This window comes from Apium graveolens, chromosome 9, assembly GCF_009905375.1.
Source record: "Apium graveolens cultivar Ventura chromosome 9, ASM990537v1, whole genome shotgun sequence".
NCBI lineage: Eukaryota > Viridiplantae > Streptophyta > Magnoliopsida > Apiales > Apiaceae > Apium > Apium graveolens.
This window is the reverse complement of record NC_133655.1, coordinates 249,270,220-249,277,106: the sequence shown is the minus strand read 5'-3', so window position 1 is coordinate 249,277,106 and position 6,887 is coordinate 249,270,220.

The following is a 6,887-nucleotide window of genomic DNA, read 5'->3' as shown; positions in this document are numbered from 1 at the left end:
GGTCAACTCTATATTCAACATATATGTTAATTTTTAGTTTTTTCTTTGTAAACATAGTAACGGCATTCTATAGATTAAATTTAATCATTTCGTTATAAACGTACACTGACTACCATGTTTATATTCATTCATTAAATACAAATTATATAACACAGAAAAGAATATATATTTTTCTTAATGAGCTATATTAGAAACGTTATGTAACTTGGTAATGTCTTGTATGAAAATAATACACATTGATAAACAATCAATTTGTATTTGATATACCTTAGACATTGTATAACATTTACAAATAAGAAAACAACTAAGAGTAACTCCAACAACCACCTTGCATGTTCATTATAATAATATAAACAAATGAGCTTCTAATTATTTAGAAACCAAAATCAAATAATTTCTCCAATAATTCTCCTTATACTCACTCTCTATCTTTTACTCATTAAAGTCATTTATGTTAAATAGGCGGGTAAGAAAAATATAATATAATAATAGTTGAGGAGGGGGTATACACTCCTAAAAGTGAGTAAGCATTCGAAACTTCTAATGTTATAGAGAGAGACAATGAGCTTGTTGGACATAAATTTCATCTCCATTTCTTCAAAATTTGACTTAAGAGCCTATATAAGAATAGTGTTGGAGTTGCTCTAAGAAAATTATAATTGGATTATTGCATAAAAATTTAGAAAATGACCCGTGACTCGCACGGGTTATTATGCTAGTATAATTTTAAAAGGTCAAAAATATTTTTTAGGAATTATTTGGCTTAGTTATAAATAATTATATTTAAAACTAACTTTTGGAATTTAAAATAAATTTTGAATTAATTTTTAAAAAAGAAAATGCAAAAACAGTTTTCAGGTTTGGGGCTAGGTCTTTTGACGATCAAACGAGGAAGAGGAGGTAGGGGATTACTGGAGTTCTTCAAGAACTCGCCGGAATCTTTCCAGAATCCGGTCATCTCCGGCGAAGCACCACAGCCCCGATTGGGGTCAAAACAATACCGAAATTTATGGTTTACAATTCCTATTTGATCCATATCCTTTCAGAAATCGAAATCCAGCAACGGTAATAACAAATGAACAAAGAAACGTAAAAATCGATCAATCAAAACCAAAAACTCGAACATTTCCGGTGAATTATGAACTCCTTCGTTTCTTACCCAAAAATAACGAATCATATAAAAAACGAAGCCTAGGAAACATATAACCTATTCATATTATCTAAACTAGCATCCATAACTTGTATAATCTAAAAATCGAACATTAAAATTGACAAAAATGACGAACTCGACTAACACCATCCCGTATACAAACACATAAAATTTCTACACGAATCGATTCCCCAGTGCATGATAAATCTTATTCAAGCATCAAATACAATCAAAAATCAACACAAAAGAAACGCCCAAATTCGACTTTAAACTCTAAAATTCGAATTGGAAAAATTACCAATCGTTTGATGATTTTGATGATAGATTATGAAATAGGAGATCAAGAGCTTCGATTTGGTTACTAGAACATCAAAATCTATGACTAGAATCACCTTCAATTTGAGTTTGATTCTCAAGAACACGAAGAACGAATTTTAGAGGATTTTTCTATTTTTCTGAAAAATAAAATAAAAACATGAATTTTAATAATTATTATTAATAAATAAAAATATATTTATACTTACACAAAAATAACCCTAAAATAATCTAGGGCCTAATTATACCATTTAATAAAATAATTAGTCCAAAATTAACAATTAACAGGGAATAGATTTTTAATCAAATAATTACAAAAATTATGTCAAAATTCCCTAAAAATTATGAATAATCCAAAATATAAAATATTGAATATTTGAAAGTCCCACGATGTTCTAAAATTAAAATTACAAATTTTGTGGGTTTTGATGTCCCGGTAGGGTCCCAGTCCGTTGATTTTTGAGAAACCGAATCATTTCCTAAATCTCTTCTATATAATAGGAGAACAATGGGATAATATTCATGCGATTAAAAAGTCTCATTGAAAAGACTAAAATACTCCTATTTTTAATATTTATATAAAAGATGTGGTTTGTGGGAATCGAACTCAAGATACTTCATTCACCTATACAACCTCGTACCACTACATCATATTGTCACATGTGCTTTTTATCATACACATAATATGTAAGTGTGCTAAATTAGTATTTTATTTAACTTTAAAGGTAGTTACTTGAATTCCGCAAAAAAAAGATAGTTACTTGAATATTTGAACATTAATTTTAAACAACTTAATTCCATATATAAAGTTAGGCATAGTACATAAATGAATTATTATCTTATTTATTAATCATTTTTTAGTTTGAAAATATATCTTATATATTTTTAACATATTTTTATTACAAAAAGTAATTAAAATGTATATATATATATTTTTAAATATTGAAAATAGAACGCTTATATATAAATAATCTATATTGATATTGCATATTTAGATAAGTTCGAATTATAATGAGTCAATGCATTTTAGTTTATTCCGAATTTGAAATCAAAACTTGGCCTATAGTTAAAAAAACACTCAAAATTTGACTACACGACCCGACCGAAAAAGATCGTCACATTATACGTTTAGTAAAATTTAAATTACAAACTCAGCGAGAATATCTTCACAATAATGTGAAATATTTTAATATTTTATGTTAATATAAATTAATGTATTTGAGGTCTTTATAGGATTAAGTCAATTGATTATTTGTATTAAAATTACTAACTTCACTGATAACGTATTATTATTTTTGGGAGTTGTCCCGATTTTAAAAATATCAAAATTTGATATAAAATCTCACGAGATTTGTTAAAACTACGATGATATATTAAATCTATTTATTATTCATTTTTCACTTGAAAAAGACTAGCCTTTTAAAAAGAATTTCGATAAGCAATATTCATTGATCAAGAAAATATTGTACAAATATTTTTAATTATTTTAATATTTTAAAAATTTCAAATAAAAGTTATATATATACTATGTTATAATATTTGATTCAATGCATTTTATACTATTTAAAGAAAAAATATATATATTGTATAATAATTTGAAGTAATTAACCAGTTCAACTGATATTTATAAAACTTTATCGAATTAAAAATATTTAATTTTAGAAGAATTGTATACAATGCAGTGTTACAGAAATCGGCCGAAACACCGATAAATCGACCGAAATATCGGCCAAAATCACGTTCCCGATATAATTAGGGGAAATCGCTGAACAAAACATTTTTGAACAAATCATTTTTACAGTATCCGGTCAAAAATCGGGTCAAAATCACAAAAATCGGGTCAATGATTCTTCACAAAATCCTGAATTTTTTTATCTGCCTGTTTTGATAGTTCAAAAAGAGGGATAAAAGAGGTTAAAGATGGATGTTTCAACACGTTACTTTGATTGATTATTGGGTTAACATAAAAAACGGACCGCTGATTCGTCTCACCAATTTGATAAAAAATGATATAATGGATTGAAGTCGAGGCTTAATCTGTCGGAGTATAAGAAATGAGATTAGGAAAGAGGATGAAAACCTGTTGATGAAGGAGTGAAAGAGATTGAAGATAACTCAGATGAGGTAGGTGGGACTTCGGAGGGATGAGGTAGCTAGGAGGGTACAATTCAATTAGTTATTTTTTTTATTCAAGTTCACTCATTCTTAATTGTGAACGTCAACTTCTTTGATTAAAACCATGATAGTTAGTAATAGTATCACAACTTTTACATAGGCGAAGCAGTATATTTTATTATCTATAATTATTCATTCTCATTTGTAACATCTATATCACTGGTGCGGTGATAAGTATTATAATTTTTATTTAAAAAAATAATATTAAAATATATCCGATTTTACTTAATATGCATATTTTATGAAATTAATATTAAAATATATCCGATTTTATTCCGATTTAGTATTTCGATAAATCCCCGATTTCCGATAAATCGTAAATCGGTAGGTAAACCGATCTAGTCCGATTTCCGATTTTTATAACACGGATACAATGTATCAAATTATTATATGAAGAAATATTATAGTCGTAATAAAAGAAACTTAAAAATAGTTTAAATAACGATATAATTATAATTTTTTATTCGAATTCTTAAAAAAAATCATGAAAATCAATAACAAGTCATTACAATTTATAATTTAAATTTTATGTTACAACCATGATTGGTACTTGATTGCATAAAAAATAGTTATGAATTTTTTGTCAGTTATAATGTGAATACCATACATAAATTATTGCAATTTATTTATCACATAATTTTAATTTTTGAATAATTATAAATGCATGTTATTTAAGTAATCGATTGTCTCACTAGATGTTAATAATGTATATACATGTACATAAATCAGAAATTTAGCATATAAATAATTGAAACCATCGTAATTTACTAAGAAATGTAACATAAGATAATTTACATGATGCCACACATATAACTTAATCTTACTTTGTTATCACTAGTGTAAATAAAAAACTATCATTTTTCTATACATGCATACGTTGAATTTCAAAAAGTAAGATTTTTCATTAGAATCAACTTTTATATTAACAATAGTGTAAGTTTTACATTATTATATATTATAAGTCATTCTGACTTCAGTTATGCATTTTTTATCTTTTTAAATTGAGTAAGTTAATTGTAAGTTAGTCGTGAACTCAGTAATAATACAGAGCATTACATATAGTTTATTTAAATAAAATTCAAAATTTTTGGTCAACTCTGTATCGAACATATATGTTAGTTTTTCATTTTTTCTTTGTAAACATAGTAACAACATTGTACAAATTAAGTTTAATCCTTTCATTTTAAACGTACACTGATTATCCTGTTTATATTCATTCATTAAATACAAATTACATAACACAAACAAGAATATATATATATTTTGTTTAATGAGCTATATTAGAAATGTTCAGTAATTTGGTAACGTATTCTATGAAAATAATACATGTTGATAAACAATCAACTTGTATTTAATATACGTTAGACATTGTACAATATTTACAAATAATAAAACAACTAAGAATATTATAATTGCATGATGTATAAAAAAATTATAGAAAGTGACACGTGCCTCGCACGGGTTATTATGCTAGTTAGTAAGTGATAGCTAAGGTTGTGGTTTCTGGGTTTTTCCGCAGGGAGTCTGTTTTCTTTTTTAATTGTCTTATTGTGTGTCCTTTTCCTTCTTTTCTTTTTCCTTTTATATCCCCCTACTATTCAGCTGTCCCCTAGGCTAATAGCCTGATGATTGTTTACAGGCTATGGGGGCATGTGGAAAGTGAGGAAGGGGGAAGGGAATGACAAGGTATTCAGGTGAACGATACGTGTAATGTTTAGAGGATATGAACGACACGTGTTAGGTTTGAAGGATAATACTGTGAAGTGGGGCTAGTCGCTTACAAAAATAACGCTTACATGAATAATCTTCGGTGTCCATGGCATGCCCTCGGAAGCCGTAGGTCCTTCATCCTGTGATATGGTATACGGAGGCATTGCAAATGGGGGGAGGGTGGCGGCCGGGAAGGCACGTAGCATTGGGATATTGTCGATCATTTCTGTAGGTTAATTGTAATTCTGATGCCATCATTAAGCAAAATGGTTCCCTATAAAAAACATTTTGTCTCACTTAAATTTTTTAGGTAAGGAGTGTTGAAATTTGATTCGAAATCATATAATTATATGTGTGGAAAAATTATAAAGTTAAGGAGTAACTCCCTGAATATGCTCTAACATTGTCCAGAGAAGAGTGATCTCCGTGGAATGGTTATATCTTGATTAATCAAAAGGAAGTAGGATGTTTTTGAGTGTCTAACAAGAAGCCAAAATGGAAGATGTTTGCTTGTGTTGTAAATAACGTGTTGTAAACCTCGAATTACTGGATAATGTATGACTTAAAAAATGCACATAGAGAGAGTAGAAATTGAAGAGAGAGAATTGTTGTTCAATATGTTTTCAGTGTGTCTGATTTCAATAACTGAAAGTCCTATTTATACTTACAGAAAGATAGGATAGGATTACAAGTATTACGAAAAGATAAGATAGGATTGCTCGTGCTACGAAAAGATAAGATAGGATTGCACGTGCTACGAAAAGATAAGATAGGATTGCACGTGCTACGAAAAGATAAGATAGGATTGCACGTGCTACGAAAAGATAAGATAGGATTGCACGTGCTACGAAAAGATAAGATAAGATTTTAATCAAAATTCTTCCTTACTAAATTTCTTCTCTTAGAAGTTGTGCGAGTCTTCCTTAGCAAGTATCGCGAGTATTCCTTAATAAAATTTGACAATCATTATTATAACACTCCCCCTTAATTGTTAAATATGAGTATCTCAAAGATTGATTAGGCATATAATACATATATGATCATATAAATTTCTTACTAATGAAGACTAGAGAAATTCATATGATCAATAATACATGATAGTAAATGTTTTGTTAAGACATCAAATCCGCTTCAAGATGATTCTGATAGTCCGTGAGGCTTACTTACCTATTAGCCATCAGAAGCTATTTCATGTTATTATTGAATCATATTGTAAAGTTGTTACTAACGGCTGATATTAATGCACCCTGGCATAATGTGGTTTAGTAAAGATATCAAACCTATGAGTTATATCTATTTAATACGGTAGCACTTTCTCATTAATTACTCGTTTCGTTCTTACGAAGGTGTAACGCATTGGATAACGCAAGAAACCTCTTTAAATCTTCACCCTCGTGATTGGTTTCTCAACCTCCCGATGACTTATTTTTTGTTTTGAGAAGTGATTTTTTTTTAGTTTTCGCTCTGATTTTTTCAATTTCTTTCCCGTAAAAAGAAAAAAGACAAACCATGCCGATACATTCACTAATATTTTAAA